The 19,467-nt window shown below is 38.0% G+C and overlaps 1 protein-coding gene across 1 annotated transcript in view; it reads left to right on the forward strand.

Moving 5' to 3' along the window:
• The window catches only part of LOC134218557 (protein melted), a 47,086-nt gene that overhangs the window by 7,949 nt on the left and 19,670 nt on the right, over positions 1-19,467 (forward strand). The gene's annotated exons all lie outside the window — the stretch shown is intronic.

Raw genomic sequence — 19,467 nt, forward strand, 5'->3', positions numbered from 1 at the left:
GTATTAAATAGATATATAATTTCTATGCAAAACAGTAAACAGTTGAAAATTTTCCACAAAACAATAATAAATTAACACTTGTAAAAGCAAAAATTGCAATTATAAAATAATAATTTTCCACATAGAAATCAAAATGTTCCATGAAAAATATAACAAAATGTTCATGAATAAATCAATATTAGCAATAAACAATTACAAATGTTTCCAGAAAAAAAATATTCTTTTCCACAAAATATCTATATAATAAAAATGAGTTGAGATTTCCTTCCTGACGATTTAACTCGCGATCGGGTTGACCGATATGCAAGATTTTTCCCTAATCGATTCGTTTTGGGATCCGCAAAAATAAGAAAATTTACATTGAGAAAATACTAAAAAGCAATCAAATTGATAACATTTTCCATGAACTTCAAACGCTTCTAAAGAAGAGGTTATCTATGGAAAAATGCTTAATTTATATATTATTTTATATTCTTTCATGGAAAATATCCTTTTTTTAATGCTCTTTATTGATTTTTTCGTGGAAAGGTTTTAATTTTTGTTAAAGTAAAATATTTATTTTGTGGAAAATTTTGTAACTATTTATTGCTAATACTGATTTATTTATGGAATGATTGTATTTTTTCCGTGGAACATTTCGATTTCTTTATGGAAATTTTTTTTTCATAATTGCAATTTTTGGTTTTCAAAGTGTTAATTTATTTTTGTTTTGTGGAAAATTCTTAATTGTTTATGAAAATTTTGCATTATTTGCAGAGAATTTAATATTTTTTTATTGTTCGTAGGACCATGATTTCTTTATTGGAAATTTCCTAATTGTTATGGAAAATTTTTATAATTTTTTAAGCAGGGTTTCTACTTCAGACGATATCGTATCTTAGAACATCGACTCATGGAAGGTCTATTGTAGGTTGTGAAAGTAATAAATGAAATCGCATCGGCTCAATGGACCTGCTTGGATGCTTAGCGATGTACGGATACATCGTTCAGAACTTGGTTGATCGGGTCGTTTCAAAACTCCGTAATATCATGTCTCATGATTACATCAATATTTGTGAATATATTCTCAACTTAGGACATTTTGTTTCTTGGCATGATTTTTGTTACTTTCAAGGATATGTACTTCAGAGCAGTTTGGCCTATGACACCCGAAAAAAAATACGACTTTTCAGTTCTTACTATACTAGTTTTGGCAAGATCGAGTGGAAAACCCTAAATATGTACGTTAAATCCATGTAAAAAATCGTCCTGAAAGGGTTAAATAGCAAAATATAACAATAAATTCTAGAATACCAAAAGGAACCCAAAGATATTGAAGACTGTAGATATAAAATGAAAACTAGCATTCAATGCCAAAAAATTAAAAAATATAGGGATAATTTGGAAAGTTTCTAAGCCATTAGAAATTTTTATAACATATTTTTATAATATATCCACATTTTTTCGTATCCTTATGCATCGAAGGTGTGCGAGTTCTAGATATCCTAATACCTGATACAGATTACAACATGATAACATCATCAAAATGTTAGAATTCATAAAAATTTATAATTTTCATGCTGGGTTTAGTTTGATTTTGAATCAGTTGAAATTTCTGTTTTTGTTCATCTTCAAAATTGATCGGGTTAACCATATGTTTTAGTTATATAAGTTTTTTTTAATTTTTTGGTTTTTGAAAAAAACACGTGGTCATAGGGGGGGAGGGGGGGGTCTGCCAAATGACCACGATAAGCCACATGGGGGGAGGGGGGGTTGAAAATCTTTAAAATATGACCACGTGGTTTCTGGACGGCCCCTAAATGCCTAGCTATCTAAATGTAAGCGTGGCTACGACTCAGCGCCACAGGGAACGCATCAGAAAAGTATTGCCGAAAAGAAGAGAACTCACATCATTATCACTGATGAAAAAGGCCTCTGCCTGACTGCACTACCATTCAAGGCTCCAAGACACGATGTCGGCTATCTGCAGCGGACGCCTCCAAGGTAGTCAAGTTAGGGAGCGTCAAGGTGGGATGGTCGGTATGCCCTGTGCGCTATACGAGCAACCCGAAGTTTGCTTCAAGTGCCTGGAACCGGGGCACAAGCAATGGGACTGCAAAGGCCCTGACAGAAGCAATCTCTGCCGACGCTGCGGATTGGAGGGACATAATGCACAATGCTGCACGAACCCTCCTAATTGTTTGATTTGTTCCAGCAAAGCTGTGAACAGCAAGCACCCCATGGGGGGCTCGATGTGCCCGGCGTTTGAGCGTGCTGCAAAATCAAAGTGCAGGTAACGCAGCTGGCTTGCTCGGCTTCGCCCGAGTGTTTGGTGTGCGCAGGTTTAGAGGAAACGGCGGAACACGTGTTGTTCGTGTGCTCACGTTTTCGCGCAATGCGTGATCACATGCTTGCCACATGTGGTCTGGACACTACCCCGGACAACCTAGTTCGGAGGATGTGTAAAGACGAAGTTGGCTGGAACGCCGTTTTATCGGCTATCGCCCAAATCGTCTCGGAGCTACACAGAAGGTGGCGCGTGGACTCAAGGATGGCTAGTTCAGGCGCAAATAAGAGGTGGTCAAGGGATCGGAGTCGGCTTCATGGGTCATACCGGTGGTCATGCTCTGTGGTCGAACTCGATCCTTTTATCGAACAAGTGGCCGCGCGAAGAACAACATGGTATCGTTGCTTTCGCGGCGTCGGTCAACCGGGCGGGTTCGAGCCCGAGGACGGAAAGGGTCCTCGTCAAGGCTGGGGCAGGCGTAGGCCTCGCGTCGGCAAGTCCCTCTGTGTGCTGGCGAATAGGCCCTATCGCAGAAAGGTCAATTTGGGGTGCACGCGGCATCATCATTCTTGATACCAGTCGTGCAGAGGGAAGCAGGCGCGAAGTCGACCCTGCCCACCTTCCGAGAACATAGGGCGTGGTAAGGCCACCTGGAAAGCCGGCAATGCGCTGGCACGATACCATGGTGTTCTTCTAAAAAAGCGAGTCACGATGTTCGATGCTGCTAGGACACGCAGCTAACCTCGAGGGTGCGTCATGCACTGGCCCCCCTTTGAAGGATTGCTTTCTGGTTGTACCGAAGGGACGATGGGCTTGGCGGCAATGGAAACGGTTTAGCTGGTCGGGGATGCAGCCCTGCCTCCCTCATTGGAGGTGGCCCCTAACCCAGCACTTCCTGGTCAACCCAGGATGTCTGTTGAGCAGATTCCCCCTCCATTGTTTAGGAAGAAAAAAAAAAAAAAAGACACGATGTCCGTTGGATCACATGCAAATGCCGTAAATTAGTGCGTCAATGCCAGATATGTAACGCGGCACCAAACAAAAATAGTCAACATGTGATACCACCACGACAGGATATGTCTTTGGTTGCCATCTCAGTGCTAATGGCGTAAGCCGACCCAACGCGGCAAGGTAACATATCCGAGGGGAAGGAAAAGCTATTCTCATTATCGCACGATAACTCGGATGACACCATTGTCAATAGCACTGTTATATGTAAAGGAGAAATTTGAATAAACTTCAACGACTAACATTGAAGCTCTATGAAAAATCATTACTTTGGGAAAATATGCTCAGCGTAGAAGAAACAGCTGGAATAAACGCGCTTTTAATCTTCTGATTTTATTGCTCTTTTCACAATTGTTTAGATTTCTGTGATAATCTTTCTCATCCCGTTTTCCAACTTCGCACTATCAAACGCGTTGAGACAATGATGAAAACAAACTGTTCTTGTTGATGACTCTCGAATCGCTGACTGTCAGATGCAAGGCTAATCAGAATTTGATATTTTTAATATAAATAGGAGAAAATGTCGCGAACGCTGCGAGTTAAATTATACTTGATTTCTGTACATCCTTATGCTTCACCAACTCTTCAGGTGGGCCCCAAGAAAGTAATTTAGGAACACTTTTTTTCTCCTGTTTTTCAATGACGTGTTACTACTGCTTGGGCCACCCTGCAAAGTTGCCTATGCCGATGATCTTAAGTTGTACATCGTTGTTCAAACCATTAAGGACTGTATTCGTCTTCAATCTTCAATTGCTGTAGCAGGAATAAGCTGACAGTGAGCATTCCTATGTGTGGGAATATGCTATCAATGATATTTTCTTGGATTGAACGGATAGATTCGGTGATTTGGGAGTGTTGCTCGACTACAAGCTTACATTTAACCTGCATCGGTCAATCGCCAATCAGGGTCCATCTAACAATCTCAAAGGCTTTACCGACCCTTATTGCCTAAAAGCTTTTTACTGCTCTCTCGTACGTCTAATTTGGGAAAATAGTGTGTTATTTTGGATGCCTTATTAGGTAACGTGTAGTTTGAGAATGGAGAGTGTGCAGCGTAAATTCATCGGGATCGCATTATGGAGTTTACCCTGGCGTGATCCACCACTCGACTAATACACATTCGGTCGCAATCGGCCAACCGACCGATGACCTAAGACCCCCAACTAAGGGTTGCTTACTTAAGCCTAGTACACTGCTGATACAGAATGGATTTACGAAAAATTTGATCAAATTACCAAAGTAAATTTGATAGCTGATTCAGTATGGGAGAAATGTCATTTTTCCGTACGGAATATTTTTCCATGAGGAAAAGTGACAGCTCCATTTTCTTTACTCAGCAGGCGTTATTAGCGTTACGAAATTTTCTCTATTTATCAGCTCCGTACTGCTCACGGAATTTCAGTACCGGAAACATTCCGTATCCTATCTATTTGCACAGTACTTTTCAGGAGCGTACTAGCCTTTAGCTGGTGGTGCAGCCTGAGACCTGGGTACTATTGTCTTTCTGACATCAGCTGGAGTAGGAAGATTCGAGACGTCGGTGTGGCTCAAACAGTGCTTGCCTGGTATCCAGCGGCTGATTAATGAAACGCTGTAACGTGTCAGCTATAAACCAGCGCGATGTTGGTAGCGTGAGCCAGAACCATGTCAGGCGTCAATAGTTCGAAAGTTGAATTGTGATTTATCATCTTGAAATTATTATATTGTTTTGAAAAAGCTTCAAGGAATTCCTTCAATTGTTTCTCCATAAACTTCCAATTCCTAGAAGTCCTAAGAATATCCGAAGAAGCATGACGCTGGATCAACTATAATCTCGGTTTTTTGGACTTTTTACTAGGAACTAATGTCCACGGCTGCAGTAAAATAAAACACTGTTTTGACTCTGGGAATGAGGTTGCATACCAAAAAAAAAACATGAAAAAATCACAGTCGGTCCATCATTATACTTCTTCGGATATTGTTAGAAATTCCAGGAATTCCTTGGGAATTTTCTTTAAGAACTTTTTAGGAAACTTCTCCAGAAATTTCTTGATATATTATCCAGGTGTCATTTTCAAAATTCTTCCAGTATTTTTAGTGAAAAATCTCCCTGATAGTTTCTGTAAAGACCTTAAAAAAATCTTTTTAAAATCCCTCCGGTAATTCCATCGAAAGTTCAACCAGTAATTTATTTATAATTGATCTTGAAGTTCTTGTAAACAATCCTTCAGTAATTTCTTCAGGAATTCTTTCGGAAAATTCTACGCAATGAAATCACAATTTTGCGCCAAATTCTCCAAAAACTCTAGGAGTTCTTTCGATCTTTCTGTTAGTCTGCAATCCCTGCTTCGTGCCTCCACCGATAGTATATTTCTCGACTACGACTATGAACTCTGTAACTGTCAAACGTATAGTGTTTTTATGCTTTTATTCAACTTTGAATCTCAACACTCAACAGTAAATAAAGAACACGTTTTGTTTTTGCTCCGTAAATGTTCCGGGTTTTATTGTCGTGTCCGATGACCCGACCGCAATGACACTTTAGGTTATGGGCCCAGATGTTGCGATCACCATCCTTAATGCCGCTTACAAAGTGATATCCCAGATCATATTTCGTCGTCTGTCACCATTAGTGAATGAGTTCGTGGATCGTTATCAAGCCGGCTTCGTTGACGGCCGCTCGACAACGGATCAGATCTTTACTGTGCGGCAAATCCTTCAAAAATGCCGTGAACATTGCGCTAGAAGGTGTCATGCGGAGAGCCGGGTGTTACAGCCGGGGTACGATTTTCAACAGATCCAGTCAATTTTTTTTTGTTTCGCGGATGACATGGACATTGTGCCATTTGCAAAGGTGCCAGAACTGTACACCCGCCTGAAACGTGAAGCAACAAAAGTTGGACTGGTGGTGAATGCGTCAAAGACAAAGTACATGCTTGTGGGCGGAACCGAGCGCGACAGGGCCCACCTGGGAAGCAGTGTTACGATAGATGGGGATACCTTCGAGGTGGTCGAGGAATTCGTCTACCTCGGATCCTTGCTAACGGCTGATAACAATGTTAGTCGTGAATACGAAAGCGCATCATCTGTGGAAGTCGGGCCTTCTACTGGCACCAGAAGAAACTGCGGTCAAAAAAGATTCGCCACCGCACCAAATGTGTTATGTACAAGACGCTAATAAGACCGGTAGTCCTCTAAGGGCAAGAAACATAGACAATGCTCGAGGAGGACTTGTAAGCACTCGGAATATTCGAGAGACGGGTGCTTAGGACCATCTTTGGCGGAGTGCAAGAAGACGGTGTGTGGTGGCGAAGAATGAATGCATCGTTTAGGGATTGCTGGGAGTCTAGTCTGGGAGTTGGAAACGACATTGTTTGAGCGGGCGTGTTAAGTCTGCAAACCCTGTTTTGTGCCCCCACCGATAGTATATTTCTCGACTACGACTTTTATTCAACTTTGGATCTCAACACTCAACAGTAAGTAAAGAACACATTTTGGTTTTGCTCCGTAAATATTCCGGTCGTGTCCGTTGTCCCGACCATAATAACACTTTACTTTCCTCTGGGAGTCCGCCGGAACATTCTCCACAAACTCTTTCGGAAATTTTTTTACTCAGAAATGAACAACTGGCTGAAAATTTCTTTAATTGAGAACAATAAAAAATATTCAGGAAACCCATGGGAAATTCATTAAGAAAATCTTCCGGAAATTCCTTCAGAAATTCTTTTAGATACTTAATCGAAAAATCGTCTGGAAATTCATTTAAAAAAATCGAACGAAATTTCTTTAGAAGTTCCTTAAGAAGTTCTTTTGAGAATTTCATACAAATTCGTTCAACAATTATTTCAAGAATTCCACCGGTAATTCTCCAAGTGTTCTTCCGGTACTTTCTCAAGCAATTTCTTCCAAATCTTTGGGACATAATTATTCTGAGAATCTTTTCAATTATTTTTAAACGATTTTTATAAGAAGTAAATCCAGATGACCTTCCAAAGAAACTTCTACAGAAATATCCGACATTCTTAAGGACATAGTTGAAAGAGTACCACGATGGCAGTCAATATGGCACCGGACCTTCCACGGGTCAACCCCACACCTCCCGCACTCCTCTCCCACCAACATTCGAATGCATCGAACAGCATCGAACAAAAGCTTAATATTCAAATTACTAACCTGTTCACAGCATATTTGTTCACTTCCCGTGATAATGAACAAGAGTCCTATCTATTTCGGCTCAGCAGTTTCGTGCCAATTTAATAGCAGCTCGCGGTTTGGTGGGTTCATCACTGCACTTCACTTCTTCTAAAAGGGGCATTGAAAAATCAAGTTTTTACTCACTTCTCCGCACATGAGCAGCCCGAAATGTTGATAGAATGCAAATTAAACATCACTTTTTGAAATCAGTCGCTCGTTTGAACCGAAAACTTAATATAAACTGCTATTTTGCTCGATAAAAACGATTAAAAACTGATCGCGGAGCGAATGTAAACACTGGGACCGGCATCAGCAAACTAATAATTAGGGTGGTTCAAAAAATGATTTTGCTCGGCCACGCTTAGTCGATTATGATTTATAATTTGGGTGTCATCCGATGGTTTGGGTTGGTTTGAATAGAGGCTTACCGTACACAGGTCGTTTCAGGTTTGTATGACAGTTGATCTGGCTAAGTTGAATTTTTCATTGTTCTGATTGTGGCACTCCGTCATTGGGACCATATGACTGGATGAAATATTCAAGAGCTTCAACTCCATAGAGTAGACTATGGACATTGAATGGTCGTTCCAATAGTTGGGAGTCGATTTTAATCGAGGTTGCGAATCTTTAGCATGATAATTAGGCTTCTCAGAAGGCTTCAGTGAAACATGTAATTCAACAAAATAACCAGAACTTGTCTGTGATAGCTATTGCACCAGGGACAGATACTTAATACAAAAAGTGTGACATGGGGTGAGCGGGGAATAAAATGCTATTTTTTTCGTTCAGTGAAGTCTCTGGAATGTTGCTTTTAGCTATGTGGGTTCTCTTTTCGCTAGCGTTTGGAGGGAAGGCGTTTGTTGCCAGTGTAATGAAAGGTTTAGTTTCCCATACTAGTTTTCATACAAACTTGAACCGGCTATGTTCAGTTTTTGTTCAAATCGGGTTTTGAAGGATACTCGGAGCGTGGGACAGAATCGAGTGAGCGTGGTGGAGCTGGGTCGTTTTTTGAACCACCCTACTAATATTCGTTGTTTTTTTTATGTATACGACACCAATACTACTACAGTATATGACAGTTTTTATTGTACCAATACTTTCAAAACTTTGTTTTGGTACTCAACCCACCTTTACCTTAAATTTGTAGATTTTTTCCAAGAAGTTCTCAAAAAAATCCTTCAGAAATTTCTCTGGAAATTCTTTTAGGATAACCTTAAAAAACTTCTTAATGAATTCTTCCGGAAATTCCTTAGGAAATTTTCTTGAAAAATATTTTAAAAATTTTATTAGGAATTCCATTAGATGTTTTTTTCGGACGTCTTTAAAAATCCCTTTTGAAATTTCTTTGGAGATGTCTTCATAAATTCCTTAAGCAATTTCCTCGGACATTTATTATGGAAATTCTTCAAAAATTTCTCTACAAACTCCTTCAGCAATTCCCTTAGAAATTCTTAGAGAAATTCTTTTAAAAAGTCCTTCGGGAATTGCATCGACATTTCTTCAGGAATTCCTTCGGAATATTTTTTAATAATTTCTGCGGAAATTCCTTTGGGAAATCTTTCAGAAAATTCTATAAGGATTCCTTTAGAAATTTTCTCATTTTCTCTAGTAAGGAATAACTGGATGCATCGAAAATTCTAGAAAGAAATTCTTAGAATTCCTTTGATTTTTTCTAGAATTTCTGGAATTTCTATAGAATTTCCGTCCGTATTTTATACAAAAAATCATTCGGCCATCCTTGAACAGTTTTTTAGAATTCCTTGAAAAATTCTTTCGAACTTTTTTTTTGAATTCCTTTAAGAGCTTCTTGAGAAACTCCTTAACAAAACATGTTAGGAAATGCTTTGAAAACTCTATTAGAAGTTTGCTGAAAAATTCATTCATGGGTTTTATTTATCGAAACTTTCTAGTGGAATTCCATTGGAAATGCTTCCATGAGTTCTTTTTATAATGCCTTAAGAAATTTCTTCGAAAATGTTTTCATGAACACCAATAATATTTTTATCGGGAACGAACTGCTCCTGGAATTCAGCTCATGGCACCGATATTCATCGCATCAAAAACAAAAGCAATGGAAAGCAATTTATTTTCTTTCTAATTCTTGTGATTTTTTTTTCAGATCGGGAGATCGGGACAGTTCCCCTATTTCATTCTTTAATATATTTTCAAGAAAACTACAACAGCAATTTTGAAAAGAATTCCTTGAGCAAGTGGTTCTTGGTTCATTGGTTTGTTTATCTTGGTTTGGTTATCTTGGTTTCGGAAATGCTCCAGAATTCAATAAAATCACGTGCCGCTTAGTCCCGCCTTCTGAATGGAGGAGGAAGAAAAAAAGGACGTTATTTTTGTCAACCAACCCGGCAACAAAATAAGAATTTTGATTGGAAACTCGGTGGAATGTCAGGACCCTAAATGAATTATCTACGTTATTAAATTACAGAATAAAATAGTTTTTAAAATAAAAAAAAGGTTAAGAAATTCAATAAAAATAATGATACATTGATTCTTTTGAATTAAAAAAAAATATCGAAAACAAATTGAAAAATGTGGTCAAATACTTAATAGTTGAATGTTCAATCTTCATATAGAAAACCCTGCATGGAAATTGTTGCGTCGAATGGAACTCGTTGCGAGTAATTCGGATATTGCTATGTTCCAAAAAGTGTGTCTACAAAATGTGTACACATACACATACACACACATACATACGCACATACAGATATCACCTTATTTCATCGAGCTGAGTCGATTAGTATATAACACTACTATGGGTATCCGGGGCCCCAATCATAAGTTCGTTTTTGGAGTGATCATATAGCCTTTCAGTAGAACTTTGTTGTACGAGAAAGGAAAAAAATAGTCATCGTTTTTCCATCGATTGTTGATGTCGTCATTATAGAATCCGTGTCTAATGCCTTTCAAATGATCTGCCATAACTTGCTGCTTCTATCCCAACCCACACAAAAGGTGATAAAAAATCACACCACAGCATGCATCATTGCATCTACCACCAACCAAATCTGGCAAAGTAAGATCATCGATCCGATGCTGATGCAAAAATGAACATCATCATCATCATCATCATCTATCTTGGTACCTATTACCGAATGCACTCAACGAGCAATCTTGTCGCACAGAGCCCAAGTCGCACGGCAGACCACAATTCCGATGGGAATTCGAAGCGAGGCTGATTGAGAAGTTCTGCATTTCGTTAAAAAAAAAAGCAAAACAACTTCAACATTGCTCTTTGATGTGGTTTGCAGTAGATTGGGTTAATTGCAAAAGCGTTCTACTTTGTCATCGTGTCAGTGGTGGCATGGTATCATGTTGAAGCATAAAATATGTTGGGAAGACTCCTACCACAGACTGTCAGTATAAACGAGGACAGCCAATGAAGGAAAACGTGGAGGCGCTTGCAGCATTTATTAGCAATAATATACGATAGGAAAGTGGAGGAACTGGCTGTCTAGTGTTAGGACCGGTTTGATGGCGTTCTTCGCGTTTCGTTGAAATTACTTGATCCGTTTCCAAAGTAGGTGAGAAAATGAAATCATCTTCAAAATACTAAGATTCGAATAATGAATGCTGCAATATTTTATTTTCTGTAAAATTCTTCAAAATTATTCAACATCCAACTTTCTGGGACGAATTGCACCATACCTGTTGTATGTAAATCAACATCGTACAGAGGCAACCAAACGTTATGTGCATGGAAATGGAAGAGAAAAGACAAATAAGATTAACTCAATCTTAGCATTACATTTCCAAACACGTACCGAAACAGTGAAGCGTTTGATCCAATAACAGAATTAAGCGGAACACAAAACTCGATTGCGAATTCAGGGAAGCAAACAGACGAACCGAATAGAAGATTCGTACGATTGTATACCCACCTGTGTGGGTGACCTTGTGATTTGATAACAGTCGTAGAGGCTCTTATTGATTTGTAATTTGAATTTGGCGAAATCAACGCTTTGCCCGTTGCTTCATTAGGCGTTGAATGTTCTCTTATTGGTTTGTTATCAAGGGTGAAGCGTTGGGCTGTAGATTGGTCGTAGTTAGTATTTTAATTTACCTATATAGAAGATGCGCTAGTACCCGATGTCTCATTCAATTCTCCACCATGATTTTAATTCAACAGGCACGTATTCTGAAACAAACAGTAAGGCCGACTTCAGTCTGTTGATTCAGTTCAACTTCAGTTGATTTAACTTGATAAACCCATGGCAAAGAGGTATAAGGATGGTTAACTTTAACTATTTGTTGGCATTGCAGAACGACTGGTCTCAACATTTTTCACGAGTGGTACCTCTTTACATGTTATCTAAGATTGTGGTACAGACTGTGGTACAGTTAAGTTATTCGGCTCATTTCTGAAAAAAAACTGGCTTTCTGAGCCACCACAACTGAGCTCTTGATTTTCAGTTAAACTTTTGTAATCTAGTCAAAAAAAAAATCGATAAGTTCGGGAACGGTTTTTTTGTACCTACGTGATGATTGTTCTGTTTCAGGTACTCTACCTAGGAATTATGAAATTATTTCGATATTTTGAAGCATTTCTATTAGATTGACGTTCGTGAAGTGCACACCAAGTCCAGCAGCTTAAGCGCCACTCTCGGGTTAGACAAGCTGCTGACGCTTTTTGCAGGTCCGGCTAAGTCTTTGTTCAGGCGGACTTTACATAGTGTTTCAAACACTCCGTCTTCTCGAACGTAAAAATAAATAAATCAAACTGAACTAAACAATGAAAAAAGGACCTCCGAATCAGCTTTCGCTCCCTTCAACCATTTTCAATGTACTCTCAACATGATTTTTTTACGCCGAATTCAGATACATGTTCAGATTTTCTGTAACACGTCCAGTCCAGCTGAATTTCGGCTTCTAACTTTGAGAATAAAGTTTGAATTTTGTAGAATGGGCCTTGTAGAAGGTAGACCTGTGCGCCGCCGCCGGTGGTTTTCCTCGCGCCACCGCCGCCGCCAACGATTTTGGGTCGGCGCGCCGCTGATCATCATTTTGCCACGCCGATGACTAATTGCAATAAAAAAATCAATTAACTTAAGTCGAGTCGAGTCAAGCACGAGACACTGAAAACGGCCTAAGAGCTTCATTATCGGTCGCGAGCATTTTAATCACCTGCGCAGCGCTTTCATTTTAGTTTCGTCACTCGTTTCCGTATCGGTCACTATTTTCGGCTCTCAATTTGGTTGCTGTATTCCGTACCGGTGACGTTTGACAGTTGATAGTTCATCAAATAGCAGCGCTCTTATTGCGCTACTAAATTTGGTCACCTGTCAGTCGCGCTACTGTTATAGCAGTGCGTTTAGTAGCGACCGGTAAAGTGTCAAGTAATGATACTGCGCTAAGACAGTTGGCTTATAAGGCAAACTGATTTAGCAAACTAATTAAATTCCAACTGTGAATGCTTTACCGATTTTTTTGTCCTGACTCCCGAGTAAGTAATTTATATTTTGAAATCAATTTCTAAATATAATTGACAAAACCACTTGCTGAGCATCAGCAAAGCAAATATTGCTGAGCAAATATTACGAGCATCAGTTAAAAACGCTGCTTATTTTCTTATTCACAGCCATTATAACCCAGAATTGGGGCGTTGTCACCTCGCTGCATAGTATTTAGTCAAATTATTTAGTTAAAACGTCAGGTATTTTCAAACATTACGAAAATTTAATTTATATTTCTTGAAATTATTTAATACTGTACTGAGCCTTTTTGTAAAATTCCTGGAATTTTTGAACATTCATTTATGAATTCCTTCGAAAAATACTCCAAAAATTAGTTCGGAAATAAATCAAGAAATGTATTTAATAACTCCTCCAAATATTCCTTCGAAAAGTTTCTTTTAAAAAATCTTAGAAGATTATTTTAGGAATTCTTCCTCAAATTTGTTTGGGTATTCTTTTGGATATTGCTTACAAAATTTCTCCAAAAATACCTTAGAATTTTCATTACGGATTTCTTCAGAAAATCCTTTACGAGACTCCTTGTGGAATTTCTTTGGTAGTTTCTTCAGCAATTCCTGCGGAAATTTCTTAAGGAATTTCTTTAAAAAAATCCATTCGTTTGAAAATGTTTCAGCAATTATTTCATGAATCGCTGGAAAGAAAATCTTCTAGATATCCATAAGGACTACATTCAAAATATGCCTAAGGAGTTTCTTCAGAACTTCTTCCAGCAATTCCTTCAAAACATTCTCCGGGAATTCTTCCGGAACTTACTGCAGGATTTTCTTCGAAAATGTCTTCATCTTCCCGAAAGTCTTTTAGTGTTTGCGTTTTATTTTTGGATTTTTTTTTCGAAAATTGTATAAGTAACTACATCGCAAACAACTTCATTTTCAATAAATTTCAAAGGATTTTTTGGAAGATCTCCCGAAAAAAAAATCTGAGGAAATCTCGGAGGTTTTTTGAATAATGTTTTAAAGAAGTCCCTGGAGGAATATCCGAAGGATTTTAGGTAGGGTTAGTTTCTTCAAGAATTCCTTTGGATTTTTTCCCAGGAATTATTCGCAATTTCCTCCAGAAATTTCTTTGAAGATTCGTCCAGGATTCCCTAGGAAATTGCCTCAAAAAGTTCTACAAAAACTCCTTCTTCGGAAATTCTTTCCTTAATATATATTCCTTAAATTTTACCTCAGAAATTCAGGAAAGTCAGAATTTCCTTCAAGTATTCCTTTGTTTAAAAGAACCTTAGGAAATTCGTTAAGTTTCGTTCTTTTGGAAATTCCGTTGAAATTTTCGTAGGAAATTGCCTTAGGAATTGCTTCATAAAATCCTTCAGGAATTCTTTCGTAATTCCCTTAGAAATTCTTTCGGATCTTCATTTCGGAAATCATTCGCAAATTTCGACAGAAAATATTTTAGATTTCCTCTAAAAATTCCTTCAGAATTTCATTTACAGATTCCATCGGAAATATGTTTAGTCTTTGAAAGTTTGCTTTGGAATTTCTTCGGAAATTAATACGGAGGATTATTTTAAGAATTCCTTCGGTTTTTTTTTTAGAAAAAAAAACGTTGGATTTTTTTTTAGAAATTCCCCTAGTTCCTAGGGGGGATCTACCTTAAACAGTTCCTTAGGAATTTCTATGGGTAATCCTTTGAAAATTCTTTGGTAACTTTAGGAAGTAGTTCTTGGGCAATTTCCCCAATGGTTCTTTCAAAAATTACGTAACGCTAAATTTGGTAATTTTGGACCCCCACCCTCCCCCTCGTAACGCTTTTTGTATGGAAGGTTTTTTTTTGTATGGATCGTAACACTCGGCTTAACCCCCTCCCTCCCCATTCAACGTTACGTAATTTGTGAAAGGACCCCAATAATTCCGTCACATCATGCTCTATTTCTTTTGATTTTTTCTTTTTTTGATTTTGATTAATTCAAAGAAATTTCTTCGGAAATTGCTTTTGGGAACCATTCGGAAATTCTTCTAGGAATTTCCTAGAACATTTTTTCGAAATTTACTGATTTTTCTGCGGGAATTCCTTCGGTTCCCTAATGTGAACTATTTTTGAAGTCGGCGCTAACGAGCAAAATTATATAATACCTATAAGTGCCTGCGTGCCCAAACCTTTGTTCCTTATGACAAATAAACGAGTCTACATTTAGCAAGCAAACAAGCTAGTTTGGTTTTGTATTTCTTCGGTATGATTTGTGGGAAGTCAGTCGTGGGATCAATAGTGAAGTTGGCAAAGTTCGGACGAAATATTTTACACTAACTTCTTTCGAAAAATTCTTCAGAAATTTTGCCAGAAATGTCTTTATAAACTCTTTTCGTTATTCTCTCGGAGAGTTCTTTCTGAACCCCTTCGAATTGTTTAAGGAATTCTTTCGGAAACTATTTCAATCCCTAATAAATTTCCGAATTAATCCTGGAAAAATATTTTATGGTTTTACCTGTGGTTTTACTAAAGGAATTTCCCAACGAGAACCATAATGGTTTTTGAAAAAATGTCTATATGAGTTTCCGCAGAATTTCTTATGGGGTTTTACAAAGGAATTTCTAATGAAACTTAAAAAAATCGTAGTTTCCTCCGGAAATGCCTTCAATTTGGTTGGTCATCGTGCCCCTGTCTTACTCAGCCGAGCATATTTAAGTTATGTTGATCACAACCCCCCCACAAGATGACAGAAAGCCTTAGTTTCGCGTACCCACTTGGAAAATAGCAGATGGCGCCACACAACGTAAACAACGGGCCATCCTGCATCGCCGACACGGTTTTGTTGTAAGGGAAAATATATTTTTGTTTCGTCTTTTGTTGATGCCAAACCACGAGCAAGAGTTGCAGTACAAAAAGGCGTAGAGCCATTAATTGAACTAAATTAAAACAAAGCTAATTTGATTTCATAAAATTTTTCTTGTATTGAGTTTTCGAAGAACAGAATATAATATACAAAATAAAAGTAGGTTGTAATCAAGTTGCGACAAAAATACTACTCGACTACGATAGAAGATAAAAACGATGCCGATGTTCCGGTTGTTGAAACGCTTGCGTCCGCCAGTGTGGTTGATAACTTTTCGCTTCAATCATTGATTTATTCAGCAATCCACGTTCAAAACAGTTTATTGGAAAAATAAAATGTGAGCATTGTAAACATGAGCTTGTTCAGACTTCAGAACATATTGAGGCCAACAAAGATGAATTTTTTAATTTGCAAGATCTCGGAGACGGATTTAAAAATACTTATTAACGATTAACCGAAACACGAACTTCAACGTCGGGAAACATTATGCGCAGCTTGGATATCGCATAGTTATGAACATCTACAACACCCACCAACATGTTTTCTTAACAAGTTAGCTTAACACATTTTAGCACAAGAAGCCATTAATAATCATCGAAGTATTTTGATGAACTTATGCATTGATTTTAACCTGAAATATTGGCTTGAACAATATGCCTAACATTTCGAAGGCATACAAGATTTATCCGTAATAAAACTCATAAAACTGTTAAGAAAATTATTTTGAGCATTTTAGTGGAATGTCTTCACTTGTCATAAGACGAGTTTGTACAATCCCATTGAATTCCACCACTTAATTGTATCTTGACAGATACGTATTTCGACCTCAACAGTAAGGCCGTCTTCAGTGTCTCGTACTTGACTCGACTTCATAAAACTGATTCTTTTCCGCGCCGAATAAAGCCCCAAACACAATGTTAGCGGAACGGCAACGGAAAGGGCAAATTTGACAGAAAACATATGGGCTAACTGTTGTCACACGTTGTTCTATTTCAATAAAAATATAATGACTTAAATGAGACAAATATAACCATTTCTACTAGTGTCAATATTTGCTATTTAAAGTGAAGAACTGAATTCATTTCGAAATTCACAAAAATAAAGAAAAAAAATTGCTGTTTGCTTTTATCACACCCCTCTGAAATCAAACAAACAAAAACTATCTCAACAACAACACAGTAACCATCGAACTGTCAACGAATCGGTGGAATGGTTCACAGCCTAAGTACTCCTATAATTGTTTCCATTATTCCAGCGCCAAACCAGGTTGTGATGATATCTATATAATTCATCACCCAGCTCCGTAGAGCTTGTGTATATACGAGCCTGTATCAAAATAACTAATGAGTAATGTAATTGTGTGATAAATGAATAAAAAAATATATATAAATAAAATTTGGGGTATATTTTTAACTTTTTACGCCATATTCAGGAAATGCTCACGAAATAATCGAGTTTGACAGAACCACCTGAACCAATTTTTCGGGGTACACTGACAATGTACTGGAGCTGTCAAGTTGCTCACGGGTTGGTTGATCATCTATTGAGATTTATGCATACAAGAACGCGATGTGGGGAGTAAAATGTCCATTGTGGTTGTCATTAGTGGATTCCATCGTGAATGTCCTTCCAGGTTCTAAGGGTCACAGCAGGTGAACGAAGTAGCACTGCAAATTCTCTAAATATACTAGATATGCAGCCGCTCAAACCATGCCCAATTGTATATGTATCTCAAAGAATAATAGTTAGTTTTTTTTTCTGAAATTTAGATATATTGTGCCTCTCGAACCTAACCCAAAAATACAAAAAAAAAATCGGTTTGATATCGTGGCAAGTGCAGAGGTATATTCGGCTTGCAGTGGGCGAGTGATTGAATCATCATTTCCTCCCTCTTCCATTGCATTCTGACGTGACAGGTGCCAGTGTGACCTTACAAATGAGATCACCAGAATATTGAAGATGAGTATCTGTTGGTTTTCTGTGCAAGAACAGCTGATCTGGTTATAATGGAATAGCAACTACGGCCAGTCAGTCAAGCTCAAGCGCAGGCTCAATAAATGTACGTGACAGATGGAATCCAGCAACCCATATGCATTCTGCAAGTTCTATTCTATGAACATCCAATTTTGTTTTTGAATTAAAAAGCTGACATAAACCTCGTGAGCAAATAAACCAAATTTCAATAAATTAAATTTTCGTTTTCCGTACGTTCTAAACACAATTCAACAACTCATATGCATTCTATAATGCCCACGCTATGGAATGCAAACTTTATTATCAAAGTGAGAAGCCAAAATTCAGCTTTTCAGAGAAAAGAGATCAAATTTCTACGAAAATACGAACCTTTGTGAAATAAATTCTCTTTTCCACAACAAATGAACGTATCAAATAAAATTCAACAACAGGTTTTTTATGTAATTCAAACCTCATTCTCAAAGTTAGAAGCCGAAAAGCTGCTTTACAGAACAGACCAACCAAATTTCCATGAAATACGTAGGGGGAATGACGGCTTTGGCAGGTTTTGTTCTATTATTGGCAGGGGGTTTTTTATGACTGATTGCCTATCAAAGAATTTTGTGGCCAAATTTCATAAAATTTGGCCGACAAAAACCCCCCTGCCAATAATAGAACAAAACCTGCCAAAGCCGTCTTTCCCCCTAGTTTTGTGAACAAATATCCGATTTTTTTTCTAAAAAAAAACTGGTCGTATTACAAAAAATCTGAATATATGACTGAATTCAGCGAAGAGAAATCTTCAAAGTACACTGAAAATAGTTGGAAACACTGTTGACTAGTATAATCCTCTTCTGATGCGAGATCTAGACAATGCTCGATAAGAGCCATCTTCTTTCTATATAATAAAAATGAAATGGTCTGTGTTCGTATCCGCATAACTCGAAAACGGCTGGATGAATTTTCTTCATTTCTTCAACAGATAAGTTCGTTATCATTTCCGACGGGTTTATATGATATTTCCCCATGCGAAAACTACGAGTAAAATTGAGTAAATCGTGAAAAACTAAACTAAGATTCGTATGGATAATTAGCATAGGCAGTTCACAACGCGCATTTTCGCCTACTATGCAGTACAACGTCTGCCGGGTTGACTAGTCATTCATAATTTGCGAAGAGTTTTTTGGTAGAGTTGTCTTAGGTAGTGATTAATGGAAACATCGGACGACTTAGATGGCCCGGGCAGATTGTCTCACAATAGGGGAAGTGCACCTCATTTGGCCAACCCTAGAAAATACATATTTTTCCAACCCTGTGAAAACGGCACTCGATAGTGATCCAAGGGTGTAGGGATCTATATGGACCGATCAAGTGGAAGATAAATTGCCGACTCTCCGTAGACAGCGTTGTTCGGTTGACGACGCGACGTGCAGTTTTGAATCGAACATTAAATAAATCATGCATGTATGTACATGAATGAGAAGAAAAGCCGGTACGATTTTTCTTGATATCCACATTACACTGATATGTTTACCTTTTATACTCTTGTCATTTCGAATGCTCAAAAAAACATTCAACTTTAATGAAAATGTTTGAAGAATTTTGGGGCTATGATAGGCACGGTTGTTTCGATCGCATATCATAATCTCTTCCATTTCCACTAGGCATATTCGCATCTTTTATACACTTGTTTCAGATACTTTGCATAACTGTGTTTCTTCGAAAGTTTGTACCAAAGAAAAGCAAATCGCTGATATGGTGGCAAGCGGTCTAAAATGCATGTTGATTATGTGTGAAATTTTAAGAAA

This window comes from Armigeres subalbatus, chromosome 2 (assembly GCF_024139115.2).
Source record: "Armigeres subalbatus isolate Guangzhou_Male chromosome 2, GZ_Asu_2, whole genome shotgun sequence".
NCBI lineage: Eukaryota > Metazoa > Arthropoda > Insecta > Diptera > Culicidae > Armigeres > Armigeres subalbatus.